This window comes from Trachymyrmex septentrionalis, unplaced genomic scaffold (genome assembly GCF_001594115.1).
Source record: "Trachymyrmex septentrionalis isolate Tsep2-gDNA-1 unplaced genomic scaffold, Tsep1.0 scaffold44, whole genome shotgun sequence".
In the NCBI taxonomy this organism is placed as follows: Eukaryota; Metazoa; Arthropoda; class Insecta; order Hymenoptera; family Formicidae; genus Trachymyrmex; species Trachymyrmex septentrionalis.
In genome coordinates, this window is record NW_017305611.1 from 271,427 (window position 1) to 288,547 (window position 17,121).

General features: G+C 31.4%; 1 protein-coding gene across 1 annotated transcript in view; it reads left to right on the forward strand.

Moving 5' to 3' along the window:
* LOC108751403 (voltage-dependent calcium channel type A subunit alpha-1) overlaps window positions 1-17,121 on the forward strand; it is a 195,090-nt gene that overhangs the window by 8,095 nt on the left and 169,874 nt on the right. The window contains exon 2 of the mRNA XM_018491561.1: window positions 16,591-16,760. The gene's annotated coding sequence lies outside the window, so the exon portion shown is untranslated. The remainder of the gene's footprint in view (window positions 1-16,590; window positions 16,761-17,121) is intronic.

A 17,121-nucleotide genomic window follows, 5' to 3' on the forward strand; every position in this document is an offset into this window, starting at 1 on the left:
AATTCATATTTATTTCTCCGCTAGACTTTAAAGGTACAGTCGATTTTTTATTATGAATTCTAAAAGGGGGTGCAAATCAATTTAATAGTAATTTAATTTAAATCTGTAAAAAATAAGTAAAACACAATCCAACTTTTATGATGGTAAAAATTTAGAGCTAAAGATTTTACAAGAATGTAAGAATTTTTTCAGATTTTTATGCATGGTTCAGAACAACATAAAAATCTACGTTAAAGTTTGAAAATCTAGATTGTAAATGAAGGATGAAAATTTCATATTGTCAACAATTATAGACGATACGTTTGTGAATATTTGTAGTACATATACATTTTCATCTGACAAAATTTAAACAATTAACACGGTATGTAATATTCTCTATTTTGCTTTAAGGAATGAACATCCTGAGTCAAATATATGACCTAAATAAACAGTTTGCATTCTATTTGTGTAAACTGAGAAACAAACTGAGTTAACAAACGCCTAGTCGACAACAAATATCGTGAGTTCTAAATACGCGTTTTCTGTAGAATGCGGTACTCGATGAAACAGGGCATCTTTCGTACGACATCATCACTATTGTGAAGTCAATGGATTTTCATGTTTATCTCTCCGCCGCTTGCGGAAGCTTTAGAAATGTACACGCTCGTACACGTGCCAAGTCGATCAAGAGTGCACGCTTGCACGCAAAAGTCGCAGAGCTGTCTAATTAGCGAGTTGTTTTAAACACTCGAATTTTAGTACATAAAAAAAAATAGGCATTAAAGTTTCTAAAACTTACATAGAAAAAACTATAACTTGCATTAAACATTTTTCTTTATAAATTAATACTTTTGGAAATATTATATTAATTTGATATTTTCATTTTCTGAAAAATAAAAACACGTATAAAATATTGTTGTCGTTTTTTTCAATTTCTTCAATATTTTGCAAATTATCTTATATAAAACTTTAATTTTGGCAAGAGATTAAGTTCTAAGAAGAAACGCAGAATTTCATAACATTATAACATAATTCTGTGTATAACTTGTTTTAAAAAAATTTATATACATATAATAACACGTTATTATATGTACATATAAAACTGGTTATTATTTATTTTTCGTGCTATTTTATTTTCTTTTTTACGTTCTTCTATATAAAAATAGTAATACAATAGAGCGAGAAATTTGAAATTAATCTCTTCGAAAGTATCGGTCGTAGAAATAAAGCGAAAGTATTGATTACCAAAATTATTATATTAAGTAAGAAGTGATATTGATCCTTTCTTTTTTTCTCGTAAGTCCATTGTCGGGTTACATACGAGATACCTTGTCCGTTCGCATTTCTAAAGCTTTCTAGGTTTCCGGTAACGCCCTAAGAATACGGCACTAAAGTTTAGAGTTGTTTCCTTGCTGATTTGAATCTCCGTTTCCTCCGCGGCCTAGAGTCTTTGAACATGCGCGCGTAATTTCTCTTGATCACCCTGTATAAGCTCTAGAAGGGTGACGTCGCACGCAGATTTCCATTTGCAGATAATGATCTCATTGTTGATTCGGTGTGTCCACCCGCATGATTGTATCAGAACGCGAGGCGAACGTGAAATCACGCGATAGCGACAATTTGTGGATACGCCCGATGGAATCGGAATAAACGGGTTATTCCTATGGCCTCAATGAGAATTAAGAGCCCTCAAAGAAAGAAAGATCGTGACATAAATTAAAAATATTTCTTAATGTAAATGTCAATTTATAATATTATCGCGTTTTCAATTTTAATCCCTCCTTAAATTCATACGGATATTAAGAAATGCACGAATTAAATAAATAGAAATTAGAATGAAGTGTATTGTGTTAAATGTATGAAAATGCGGTTCGTGATATAATATTATTCAATTTTTTTTATTAAATAATAAAATTATAAATGTAACATTAAATTATGTGAATGGATAACTATAATGCTAATTTTTGTAATATATTTTCCTCTACACTAATTTATTACTTAATTAATTTTTGTGAGACTTTTTTATATCAAATTTGTGATTTGGTGTGTAAACCGATTGCATACAAATGTTTCGTGTTACGTGTTGATAACGGATACAATAGGGAATCGCATTCGCGCTTGTAACATTCATTAGATATCTTCTCTATTATCGTGACGAGAAGCGATAATAGTTTCGAGACACTCCACATATGCGGGATCTTATTATTTTCGAAAGCCAAAAAGCTTCACCTATATGGAGCGTTAGTTCACCTTTAGTAACCAGACTGCTTTTTCGCCTTTATCGCACTTGAAGCACCTGATTACGTTATCTTCCGCGTTCGAGAGCCGAGTTTCGTAAACGGATGACATCGCGACAAGAGATGCGCTTGTAACATTTATTTTCAAACGACTCCTCGAACATATTATAGTTGAATGAGATATTACCTTAAATGCATTTGATAATCTTTGACAATATATCACATTCAATAGTAGGTTGTGTGCGTTGAATGCAAAATTCACGAGCGCACATCATAAGCGGTTAATGTGAAAGCCGGTGAAAACCGTGTCGCGCGGTAATATAATCGTGTGAATTGCTTAACATTCGTTTTACGCGACGTTTGTGGCCGTAGCTGTGATTCGATTGACGCACGCATTCTTGCGAATAATACGGATTAAAATGCGTCCCGATTTTTCGCAAGCTCTTTTCTGATTCACACTGAATATTTCCGTGCTCGATATACACATGGCGCCTGTACACATGAATACACACATGTGTATGCACCTATGCGGCGCCGTGGTTTTACGAGTGGCTGACCACATCACACTATTCTGTCTTTTCCATTTTCTCGGGGTCTTCCCGACTGCTCGAGTGTATATATTCGAATATTATGCGCATAAAGGCGAGAACGATGTATTACGACCTGTCGAATAGATTGGATTTGTAAAAAGTTATTTTCTTATTTTTTTTAAATTTCAATATAATCAATAGTTTAATTCTTCTTCAAAGAATCTTAGGAGGAGACGCTACGCTCTGCTCTTCACCGATTTAAACTTGCAGCGATGTTAGAGGAGTCTACCAAATAACCATCTGTAAAACCGTTCCCGCTGATAGGCCTTAGAAGCCGAGTAATAGGTATTTAAAAATATACCAAAAATCTAAAAACTGTCTAATATCTTAGAAAGTATGTCTTAGACAAAAGTAATAGGGTTTAATAAATGTATTTTTACTGGTTTTATTAGTTTGATCTTTGATGGTATCGTTAACCTTGATCTGACGCCATCCAAGGTCAAATCGATAAAATCAATAAAAATACATCTTATTAAACCCTATCACTTTTGTCTAAGACATTTTTCTCAAAGATATATACTTTCCGAGATATTAGACTGTTTCCAGATTTTTGGTATATTTTTTTAGATTCTCATTACTCGGCTTCTAAAGTCCATTAACGGCTTTACAGGTGTTCACTTAATAGATTCCTCTAACATCGCTGTAATTTTGATCAAAATCGGTGAAGAGCAGAGCGTAGCCTCTACTTGTTAGAAAATTTCTAATACATTGTAGAAAGAAATCGTTAAATATAAAAAAATAGATTGTAGGCTTTATGTAAAAAAAGTAATAACTTTTTAAAGCTGTGGAATTGTTAATTTTACAATTAATTGCCTTACAAGTAATTCATATTGCAAAACGATTTTATTATTCCTCAAAAATTTATAATCGTACTGATGATGATCTTCAAAAATTTGTAATAATAATGATTCATCATAAGATGAACTTGAAGCTTTGGATTACTTCATAGAAAATTGTAGATTCTACTTCTTTACTTTATAAATAATTTGGAGTAAATTGAAAATTATTTTTAATTATCTATACATCTTATCACACTTTAATTCCACTGTATATTGGTAGGAAAAAGAGAGGAAATTACACTTTTCGATAATTTACAAATGTTTGCTTAGTGAGCGATGATGGCAGAGAACATCGTTGTAAAGGCAAGAATGCTACATTGACTCGTACACGGTTATACGAGCCTAACATCACGATCAATCCTTTGATGTATAGGAAACTATGTTACACGTGGCTGTGAAATTAGCAAACTAGTGAGCAACTGGATTTACGGTTGTTCGCCACGATTAGAAATATTAGGTTTCTCTGGTTCTGTCATCAATTTATTGATCAAGTTATTCTTCATGTCGATTGACATTAACGCTTGCTACTTTAACAAATAGTACATTTTACATTTAACTGCACAAAAGAATGAGTTTATTTAACATTTATTTGTATATAATTGTATGTGTGAGTATTTACAAATTAATTAATGTAACTGTATGGAGTATATAATAAACAAAATATATAGCACATTAATTAATTATATAATGTTTATTATCTCCTCAATATGTATTTTATATTAATTTACAGATATCTCTTGTATAAATTGATTAAAAGCAATTAATTCAATGTATTTAAATGTAGGACATTTGTTAGGGCGAGAAATTTCCCTGCAAAGCAGTTGTTATAATATATTATAAACATAAAGATAAATGTGGAGCTTCGGTTTGCGTAAAAATTTCTTGCTACTTTTGAATTCTGTGCAAGCGCAATTATCGATTCCGTCAACTTTTATAGGGGAAAACTGACTGACAAGACTTTACTTGAAAAACTTCGCCGAAGGTAATTAAGAATTTTCTTTGCTCCTCGTTAAGAGTTGTATGTAAGGGCAATCTTGGGGTTCCGTATTTGAGCGTGTCTCGAGCGACGCGCGTGAGAGGATGGAAGGTTCAACCCTAAATCGGGTTTCCAAGCGATTATAATAGATTTTACCCTAGAGATTCAGCGACGTTGGCATACTAATTAGTGGTTTTGGTTGCTCTACCTCGAATAGCATAAGGTACTCGTTTTGGAAGCGTCTCGAAAGCCGCGACATAGCGAGTCTAAACACGCAAAAAAATATTTTGCTGCTCCAGCTAGAATTATAGCTGTTTTTTTTGTATCTGATAGAAAATTATGTATCATACGCATAGAATTTATACAAATCTAAATTCTATCTCTGTCATCTATACGATTAGGTGCAATACATATCCAATATCGCAGTACTTGCTAGAAATCTGATCTATTTTAGCTATTTTTCGTACGTAGATAATTTTCGCTATAACTGCAAGATCACTTTTTTTGAGTGAATAATCCGGGAAATCGACATCGAATTGCGCACAACTTGCCTACATATACCGTCGTTCCATCGTGCACAAATAATGTCATTTGAGACAACGACTTTATATACTTACACCGTTCATTTAATACGCGAATAATTCAACGTCACCGATTGCGGATTTGCCGTTATTTCCGTCACGTCAATATATTTGCCGAAATATATTACCGCGAAATTCTATTTATATATCGGAACAGTCAGAATGTACTTAGCCGATTTAGTTGAAAAATAAAATAAAACCGCGATGTGAAAATAAATAGAATATTCATATACTTCGTTTTATATGAAGACGAAGAAATGAATTCGGAAAAAATTCTTTTCTCGCTGATTTTACTATTCAGAATAAATATAAACATAATTATTATATAATATTATATATAGAGTAAATATATAAATATTTTATATCTATGTTACATGATAATTATATTTGTTGTTTGCATCTAACATGTATCTGTAACAGAAACCTAACGAAATCGTTAAAAGAACATTGCGAGTCTTGTATGCGTTCTTTTTTATTTTTATAGAGATCACAAAGAGGAATATAACTGGTTTTATATTTAATAAAATATTTGTTTGTTAATTGCGATTTTATTATTAATTGTAACTTTTACTAATTTTTAATAATTTTACTGTTTTCTTACCCATATCTATATTTTAAAGAAGGAATATTTACATCATTAATATGCAGAAGTAATACTTAATTTTTTCACCGAAAGTCTTAATTTCTAGAAATAACTGGCATTTTTATTTCACAACATCTATGTATATACGATTGCAACACGTCCCTGTTGCATCTGACCCGGTCTCACACTGTTGCTCTCTTCTGTGCAAAACGCGTGCGCGAGGCGGCCGATGGATTTGCGTTGCATCACGGAGTAACGTCTGTTCAGGTTATCATGATATATTCCAGGCTGTCGGATGAATGAAAAAGCACCGCTTTGAAATTTTCACATCCGTCGCCGTTATTGTCAGCACTTCTTTTGTATATTTCGTTCCAGCACTAAAACGCATCAGTAGCGTCTGCGTTATTATTCACTCCCGAGACATTGACCTTTATCAATTTCTAAATTTTACGGGACGTTATACTTTCTATTATAGTTTCCTTTAACGCGCCATATTAAATATGTTGCCGTTGCAGGTTCACAAATTAAAATTTTAACATTTTTTCTTGTGATGCAGACAAGGAACAAGATTTTTTTTATTTTACTGCGTTAAACGTTCTTTATTTATAATCGCTTGTAAAGAGTCGCTTCGAAATTTTTGTTGTGAAAGAATCAATTTTTAAAATGATCGTTCCAGAATATGCAATACATGGGTTCAAATCCAGATCTATTCGTGTTACGTCGACCGAAGATGGCTTTGATGAAAATCCGAAACGAAATCGCATCGGAGTGCGATGTTGAAACTTTCATTTCATGCGTGCCGGGGAGGGGAGAGAATGCGAGAGATACGCGAGGGAGTTTTTTCTATAGAAGCCAGTATATATGTTTAATAAAATAGTGCAAATAAAATATCTGGAAAATAAAAATATTGTTTCGGTGCGGATATATCGGTATCAACCATTCGCTGGCGGATTGGTCCGGACTCTCGCTGAATTCTACTATGAAACACAGCGGGTATCAATAGCAATTTTTATGGTTTTGCGACTCTGACTGCGTTCCACTTGACGCTTACAACGCTCGTGGAATCACTTCACCCTTGTCGTTTATCAGATGATAAACAAGGACAAACGATGCGAGCGTTGCTAGGTTCTAACTTGCCGCTACGACGCTCATTTTCAGCGTCAAAACAGGTCACGTGATCAAAATTGACGCTTAATATTCGTGAATTTTGATCACGTGACCTGTCACGTTTACACGTTCTCGACACACATAAATGGCTCACAAAGGCTGCGTTCCTCTTAAGGCTGAATTTTCACTTGACGCTACGACGCTCATTTTCAGCGTCAAAACAAGTCACGTGATTAAAATTGACGCTTGATATTCGCCAATTAACTTGTTTAGCGCCAACTGAAAATCCAGTCTTAAGTGGAACGCAGCCTTTGTGAGCTATTTGTGTGTGTCGCGTGTGTGTCGAGAATGTGTAAACGTGATTTTGCGAATTTAAGATGTGACTGTAAAACGACAGACGTATCTTTATTTGAAAATATAATTCTAAAAATAAATGGAAGAACATAACTTTTGTTATACACAAAACACACACACATACACACACACACACACACACACACACACACACACACACACACACACACACATACATATACATGTTACACGTACATTAATGTATTATTCATTTTCATATCTGCTTTAGTAATGAATTGGAAATGACATTGATATCTTTGTCATTTTGGCTCTTCGCGTGATAATTGTATGTTGAGAGTGTCTGCACATAATTAATAGTTATATTAATTGCTATTGGCGCAATAACTGAAGCAGCAATTGTAATTTTGTATTATTGCGTACGGTTATTTTGTTTTATATTTATTTTGTGTTCTAACCATATATTCTCTCTTTCTTGAGAGCATAGTGTTTCAAAATTATAAGACAATATAGTTACACCGATATCATTTTATGCTTTTTCTACATTAAAATATCTACTTTTTCCCTCTGGTACATTAACGAATTAACTATAGTTACCTTATATACCTTACAATGAATTAACTATATAGTTACCTAATATACGAATTGATTTTTCCCATCAGCATAATTTATTACAATTGATTACTCTTGTGTTATAGAAATGCACACAAAAAACATACATAATGTTGAAGGGAAAAACATTATCAGCGAATTCGAAAAATGAGAATGCTGATATATTTAAATACCGGTTTTCTTACGTATTCCGAATATCTCAAGGTCTTTGTTCTGTCTGTACAAATATTGTAGAATATATTTATCACATGAAAGAAATTTCAATCTTTTAATTAACAATAATACTAACCCAAGGGATTTCAACCCTATTGTTTATGCAACGATAATGGTAAGGCGAGGGAGTGTCGCGATAATATCACGTGGAAATGGGTCTTTGTTTCGCATAAGGATAACGTTTTGCGAGGCGCGTCAGGTGTTATGCCCGCGGGAGAACCTGTGGCTCATAGAAGGTCGGTCGAACTAAGGGGTAAGGATGAAAGGAGCAAGCGAGCGAGGTGGCCGCCGCGGACGGGCTCGATGATGCAGCCTAGGTAGAAAGACAGGGTGAGCGAGCAGGGGTGGCTATATATAGCAGTGCGCCCCGGGCATCGATCCATGCTGGGAGTCTGGATTCGGCACTGTTCACTCGCTCAGCCTCGACGTCTCAACCCGTGATACGCGCGAGAGTACTTCCGGTGCTCTGGTTATACTACGTGCTATCACGACATTCGATCGAAAGTCTCGTATTGTTGGCCAACACTAAACTTTTTTTATTTACGCGCGCGCATACACACAAATATGAAACATAGATATATGTATATAAATATATACGTGTAAATTTGTATTGTATTATATTGTATTGCATTGTAGTGTTGTTATACAGTACAAAACGTTTTGCATCGGTCATTCTAAATACAAATCGCAAAAGTCCTTTTAATTTTTTATGCAAGTAAATAAAAGTTATAAAAAATGTATACGTAAAATTATTATAATTATGAAATTTTCCCAAGCGTATTATTAATTAAATAATGAGAATAACTGAAAATGCATAGTCATAATATTTTTCTTTGAAAAATTAATATCTGTTGATATTAAATTATATTACTCATCTAACATGTATATTTGTTATATGTCAGGCTCATTCATGTAGTAATTATATATATTTTTTATTTAATTAAATATATAATATTTACTTATCTGTATTTGTTCCAAGATGATAAAAATAATACATACAGTAGTAAATATTAGTTGAGAGAATAAATGTTACAGGTATATTTTCTAATAAATATTTTCTAATAAACTTTGTGTTGATCCTTTTTTAATGAAAATTTCATTAGACGTTATCTCTGTTTGTGATTTTCGATACTAAATATATAACTTTCACTTTAATTTGAAAACGGGAGACTTTGTGAGTCTGCGTTTCAGTAGCAACAGTCCGTGAGTAATCAAATGCCGCGTTGGCTGGACCGAAGCTTGTCGAGAACGGTGCTTAATACCAAACAATTTCATAAGCTTCGTATGTTGTGAAATTCTTGCGGTTCATACGCAGAATGTTGATTAAAAACATACGATGGCTCTCTTACTTTATAGATTACTTTATAGATCCTTGTTTATTTATCGACTATATAATCTTCGTTGGAATTCATCCAATATGAGTAATGGTGCGTTCTATGAAAAGTTTGCACGATCATATAAATTAATCATTACTCTTAATGACGGTAACTCTGTCTATACATTTTTCTGTAGGTACATTTTTGAATATAAAATTATATATAACTAGTAATTAAAATTGCAAAAGTTAATTAGAATGATAATGAAAACGCGACTAAGTAAACGAATGTTTGCGAGCTTATGGAAATGTAATGAAATAAGCGGTAAGCAGGCCTGAATACAAGCACGGTTTTATCGAGATTTTCTGTTTCCCGTGCGTGACAGAATCTACCTTCACAGTCACGTGCCGTTTATTAAAATTCCATCTGAGTGCTTTTGTGTAGCTTTTTGAAACATCAAACGTTTTATTTTATTCGATAGAAGACTTAGAATTTTGAAAGCGAATACAAAGCCTTACTACTTAGTATTTCGGATGGTATTATAAAATTATTGAATAATTTTAATTTAACTTGGAAGTCCTCTTTATATCACTGTACTTTGATTCCTATCTATATAATTAAAAAAGAATATTTCATTTGGCTTCGATATGTTGAAATATTCTTTTGATCTTTAAGAATGCATGAACACTACATGAGCACTCTATTCAGAATATTTAGTATTCTTACGGAAATCCAATTAATATTGGAAATTACTTATTTTGAGTATCAAAAGCATTGAACAACAAGTAATTAATCACTGCCTTTAATATTAAATTTCTGTAAAAGTAGCGTTTAATTAAATACCTGAATTTTGAATTAAAATACCTGTTTTGAATTTGGTTGAAATAATGAATTTTTTAAACACGCTACTATGATTTGATTTGAAATATTTATTATGTATAGATTTAAATGTATCAAAAAAATTGTGCATTAGTTTATTTGCTTTTAAATATTTAATACGATTATATGCTTTTTCAGGCTCAACTGGAGTAGTACGTATCGATTTATGTGTTTTATTTACTTGTGCGACATGATTTTGTTCTCAATTTATTTTTAATATTTATAGTAGTTAATTAAAAAAACATATTTTTACTTTAATTTTATTAAAATATCTATCAGCTATCCAAATTTGCATACAAATTGCTTATTTATGTTAAAAATATTGCTCCTAGATTGTTGAAAGACTATTGCAAATTTGTAATTAATTTATAGGTCACTTTCGGTTAATATGATCAAATTGCGCTTATTTTTCTTTCCTTATTTACAACATAGATGCGTTTTATTGTGCGAAGAGACAAAGAAACGCGAGAGAATCTCCGCAGATCTATTGCTCGTGCACTTTATGCAGTACAATTGAGGGATGTAGCACAGTGCAGATTGCCTCCGGCAATTGGGTTTTGCCGCGAACTCGTGACTTGTTGCACTTGCGAGGGATACAGTCGTATGAATGCTGCGGCGTTTGTAGTTATCGGTGTCGCGCACTGTCTGTTGTAGGTATGAGTTGCAAATTAATATCAATGTATAGTACATTTTACTCTACCAACTACCATACAATAATAATTCCAGATGTAAAATATAAGAAAATTAAAGTTAAAAAATCTTATTTAAATCTCACTTCTTTCGCGAATGTACGAATTTATTTACAATATGTGAAATATTAAAATTAATCAATATCTATATGCGAAAAGATTGTTACTATCTAAGATTGTAAGATTAAATAAAAGAAGAATAGAAAATTTGTTATTATCATACAGCATGCTTTAAGCAATTTATTTAAATAAAAGTACATTAATCTGAATATAATTAAGTATATTTATTTTTGCAATTTTCAAATTTTATTCTAATTTCTCGTAGCTTATCTATGTCTATTGATTGCTTAATTTTGTATTGTATATTGTATAACAAAGAGGTTTAATAAATATATTTTATCGGACAGAATTTACAGACATAAATAATTTATAAACGCTTTTGGTATTAATAATAATGAAAAATAAAAGTAATTAAAATTATACAAAATCTGATATTATATAAACATATTATATACAAAATCAGGATATTATTTATAATAAAATAGTCGTTCTTACAAAAACATCTTTGCCAAGTCTTTGGAACTAGAATCAATAAAGCTCTGTTAAGACAGTTTGCCGTAATATTGCTTGCTGCATTCATAATTGCGACCGCGGTTATATGCTGTTTAGCCTAATTAGTAAGAACATGTCGATGCTTTTGATCGGGAGTTGCCGGGATGTACCGAGCTTTCAGCATATAGACACATATATGTACTCATACTTTATTCGCCTCCATTAGGTTCAATGAATTTAGGTGTGGACATTTTAGCGAAGCAAACAGCCATTCCTCGCGTGCGTTGCTTGAGATTTACAAAGATTTACATACAAAATATATTTATGTACGTGAAACATTTGAAAATGTCATTACGTCTGCTTGTTTTGTAAACAGTTTGCTTATTTTTAAGCATTTTCTGCTCTTATTCAAGGAAACAAAGCAATATAAATGTTCGAAATGTTCTCGTTGTTTATTGTACAATCTATTATCTATTTCATACTTTAGAGTTTTGAACTTTTATTGTAGATACTGATAATATTTGTTTTGGAAAAACATAATAACTATATATATATATATTTTTTACTAAATAAAATTGCTTAAATAAAAAAGTATCGTGAAATAATATTCAGTTATAATTAACTATTGTGACAACTCATTTTTGTGATTGAAAGCTCAATACGATATACTTGAAAGAGAAAGGAAGAGAGTAATACTTTTAATTATAATTTTCTTATTGCACATCACACGCATTGGGGAATACTAATTTATTGAGAGTCTCATTTTATTTTATATTTACGAAATTATACAATATTATAATACCACGGCATAATTACTATTATAAACTATATTACGTATAAACTTCTAACTTACCTGGATTATAGATTTAACATATTGTATATGTTAGAAGCTCTCGATAGATTAAGGAATTACGTGATAATCCTCATTTAAACATATGTTATTCAGAAATTCAGTCGTGGTATCCTTATCTTCCTCAGAGAAGTAAGTAATCTATTGTTCAAAGGTCCTTTCTTTCATCGAAAGTATCCTTCCTCAGTTCATGAAGAAAGAAAGGCGGCATTAATTACGACGCAATACTTCTAGAAAAAGTTGCTCGCTCCCCGCTTTCCAAGAGCTTTTCAGAGAAAAAGAGAGAAAGAGAAAGACAGAAAGGCATCTAAATTGAAATATGACCGTAATGCGTACTCGTCGATTATCTTTCCTCAGCAAATCTCTTGTGCAAATGGATCTTTTATTTGCAGAGCAAAACTTGTTTTTAGCTCTTCGTGATGAAACTGTAAAAATATTATCCAGATGAAAGTACTTTTCTTTTTATTCTAATCTTTCTTATAAATATATATATATGTATGTATATATATATATATATATATATATATATATATATATATAAAATACAGAAAATTATATTACATTCCTGGGGTATTATCTTGTAATATTAGGAGTGTGATTTAGTTTTGAGGGTTTTGCAAGAGATGACACTAATGTCAGTGTTGTTGAAGACTTTTCAATCACAGCTATTATTTCTTAATGCTTTAATATTATTCCATAATATTTAGTTATTTACTAACAATAGACGCAGTAAACATCGTGTTATATTTCAAAAAAATGGAACTTCCTAAAGAGCTTTTTTGACATGCATTGTTTTTAAAGAAGAAAACAGTGGCTGAGAGTCATAGAATTTGGATGGAAACTTATGATCACGTGCTCCATCAATTAAAACATGTGAATATTGGTTCTGTCGATTTAAAAGTGATGATTTCATTAACGACAAAAGTTGGAAAATGCAGATTTATAAACATTATTGGACGAAAATCCAGCACAAAATCCACTTCAGAACTTGCCAAAGAATTAAATTGATTGTACAATAGTTATTAAACGTTTACGTGATATATTGTTTAAATAAATCAATTTTTGAGAAAAAATTCTCAAATATATATATAATATATAACTAAATCACATTTCTAATAATTATTTTAATTTTTGAAATAATTTCTAGAAAACATTGCTACAAAATTATCTTTTATACAAGAAAAAGGATCGACATTCGTAAATACTAAATATTGTTTGATTCCAAAGTCTTATAGCATTGAAAGCTTCTTATGAGAGTCATTTTCTATTGTCTTTGAAATCTATTCTTCTGGTTGAAATGTGCGTTATTAACGGATTGATTCGATAATAAGACATTGTCGGGAAAATTGCGAAATCGAGTAGTCTTTAAAGACTATTGCAGATTATTTCAACACGTTATCTCCACACATGTAGATAGAAATCTTATACGTATATTTGCATATACGTATGAGGCTATGCGCGGAAGTCATAGATCGGATTTCTGTGCTAAGAAGATTGCGGTTCTGGTGTCAGATTAATTAAATTAACTCGCGCAGCTAGGGCTCTAACGAGGTCGCGTTTCTTCGTTGCCGTGATACCAATTGCAATTACCTACATTGTGGAAAATTCAACCGCACACTCGAATTTTATTTACTCTTACGCAATTAGTATCCGCACATATACAGCAGAAGGCAGAGTGAATTATTTTGAAAAACTTAAGCTATACTAACGAAAAACTTTATTCTAAAATAATTACAAGTTAATACGAAGTTCATTAAAAAAAATTATTTTTTTCTCATTATTTCAAAATTAGTATGGAAATAACGTGGAATATTAAACTTTCGCTGTTAATTTTAAAACTAATCTGATATTGCGCGCATCAATTTGGAATGTTAAAATTAAATCGTTTGAGAAATATTTCAATTTCTTTTGTTTTATTGTCAGATTCTTACATTAATTAGTTAGAAAAAAATATATATATATAAGACATGGCACCCTTAAATACCAGCCAGGCTTGAATAGCTCTATTTTAATCTATTCAATTTCATTCTATCGGGCCATACAATATAGAGTAAAACTACTAGTTATGGATCATTCTTAAAAAAAAAAATTCATATTTTTACAACAATATCAGAATAATATTAAACAATTAATAAAATATTTAATAATCATGATTGATCATAAAGATTACATTATGGATGATTTTATTCCATTTTATTACCATTTTATATGTTTTTAATTTGAATTAAATAAAGTAATGACAATTTTCCACAATTAGACTCCACTAATTGCGGTACTAATTGCGAATCAATTCACTAAATGCTTTATCCTTTTTGATGGCGTTACTACATCCCATAAGAACAATAAAAATGATTTGCGCATGCATATCTTAGTATATATAAATTATAATTGAAAATTATAATTGATAATTTAGATCTAGTTCTACGGTCTAATTGTGGATAATGATGCAATTTTAACATACTCAAGTTTATTTAAAATTAATGACAATTAAAAATTAATGATAATTCAAAAAATTGAAGAAAATTGAACGTTTAGCAATAAAAAATAGTTAAATTATAAATTGTAACACTGTTTAGAATGAATAGTAACACATACAGACATGTATAATATTATTTTATAATCTATTTTGATAAAAACAAATAAATATTTTTGGGATGGCATCATTTGTGGCAAGATTTGACAAGTTTTTGAACATTTTTATAATAAATTTATGCAATAAAAGTATACTTTTATTGTTGAGATTAAATGTGTCCGCGAGTGTTGTTTAATCACTATGTTAGAACGATATATAACATAATTATAACATAGTGACTAAACAACACTCGCGGATACACTTAATCTCAACTGAGCGCATAACGTTGATTTTTTCCATGAAATCTAATGCTATTTACTACCTATTATAAAAATCAGAAGGCAATTCTTACACTTTGAATGAATTTTTAAAGATACATATGTTAATTAACCTCGCATATTTAATTTATTTAATGATGTCAATAAAATATGTAGCGCCTAAGAAATTAAATTTAATTCACACTTGAAAGAGACAAAACAAATACTAAAGAATCTTGTGATATGTACTATTTAATGAAAAATACTATAATTATGTAAATATAAAAAGTGATCCGGAATTAGTGCCTGATCCACATCTAATGGTTTTACTCTATTATTTTAATAGTATTTAATTAGTTACATTACATTATAATTATATGATATTAATTATATTATATTTTTGAGTAAATACACATACATTTTTTGTGTAGTTATAATTACATTCCTCAGATTATTATGGAATACGTTTTAATGAAAGATGTCTTCGTTCCACAAAGCAGCTAGATTTTTTCGAGCAGCCTTAGTAGTACGCCTTTAGTCCTTTGTGTGCGTAACTGTGTATACATTTCCTGCACGAAGGCACAACATATCCTGATCTTTGAAGCTATCGTGTAGCTCGGCACGGGAACACGTTTTGTTCGGCCTCATCGCATGCTCGATAAAGTAGCCACCGGAATTCTCGTAAACTCGAAAGCATGCGTCACGCGCGCTTTACGAAGCCGGAAACATCGCGACAATTCTGGAAAGATGCATCGTCAAGACATACATTTCCGTTTTTTCCCCGAGAAAGTTAATAGAAATTAATTAATCTCGCGATCATGTCATTTCCGATTTTACGATTTATGCCACGTCGTTTCTATTTACGCCTACTCCGACAAAGAGTGAATCATTAGAGCGAACTGATTTGCATTTTAATGACTAGTACACATCGATCGAGCGAGCGCGTTGGACCTGAGTAGTATGTACGCTTACATAAATTCGAAGGATTAAACTCTTAGCAATATGGTAGCCACACGGTAAAGCACGTGAATATTTCACAGAATTGTTTTATATCGAAAAAGTCTTTTGCGAATTATAAGCTTTTAAGATAAACGGATAATGAAATCTCGTCTCTCGATTAAAAACCGGTACGAATATAATCCGAAGGATAAATAAATAATTAATTCACTATAGATTATTTGTTAACTTTATTACATAAATAAATTACTAACTGGTTAATTATTTGCGCTTTAATACGAAACGAACGTTTAGTAGCTCTTCTTTATTAAAAAGAACATTTTATTTTATGCTGTATTATTCATGAAAAACGAGAGGAAATTATTTTGATTATTCAGAAATGCCCCTTTATATCGATAAAACTCCTTCCATCTCTTTTTTATTTTTTTTTCTTATCAGAACAGTATAGCGTAGTGTCTTAGTAAGAGGTAAACGCTCGTGACATTACAGACACCCTACCGGAGAGGAAAATTCGATATACCGTTTTTCCCGGAGGAATTGATTGGAACCCGAGGCTGCTCTCAAGGGTGATTTTTCGTAGTTTTTTTCCAGACGGATAGAAGCCAAGATTGGAGGTTGAAATGACGATAGTGGTGTTACAGACGATGTTGCCTTTGAAGGTATGTTTTGCTATCGATAACGCTGACTTTGGTGTGCGTTGCTTATCGGAGCTTCACAGCGATCAATATTTTATCAGTGGGCTTGCGATCCGGGTACAGTCCCAATTACAATTTTGCATTACATTAATGTCATGTCATGAGATAACCACTTCATCGTAATGCAATTCTAGATTGAAACCCTTATTGCATTTCAAAAATGGAAAAGAAAATACTCTCTGTAGATTATTAGTTTTAAAAGAATAAATTGTAGCAACTTTTTAGAACAAGTTTTAAAGTAAAATAAAATAAAATAAACCACATGTATATATAGCTAAATAAATAATTTAATCAAACGTTAAATCTTATTTTATTTTATATATAT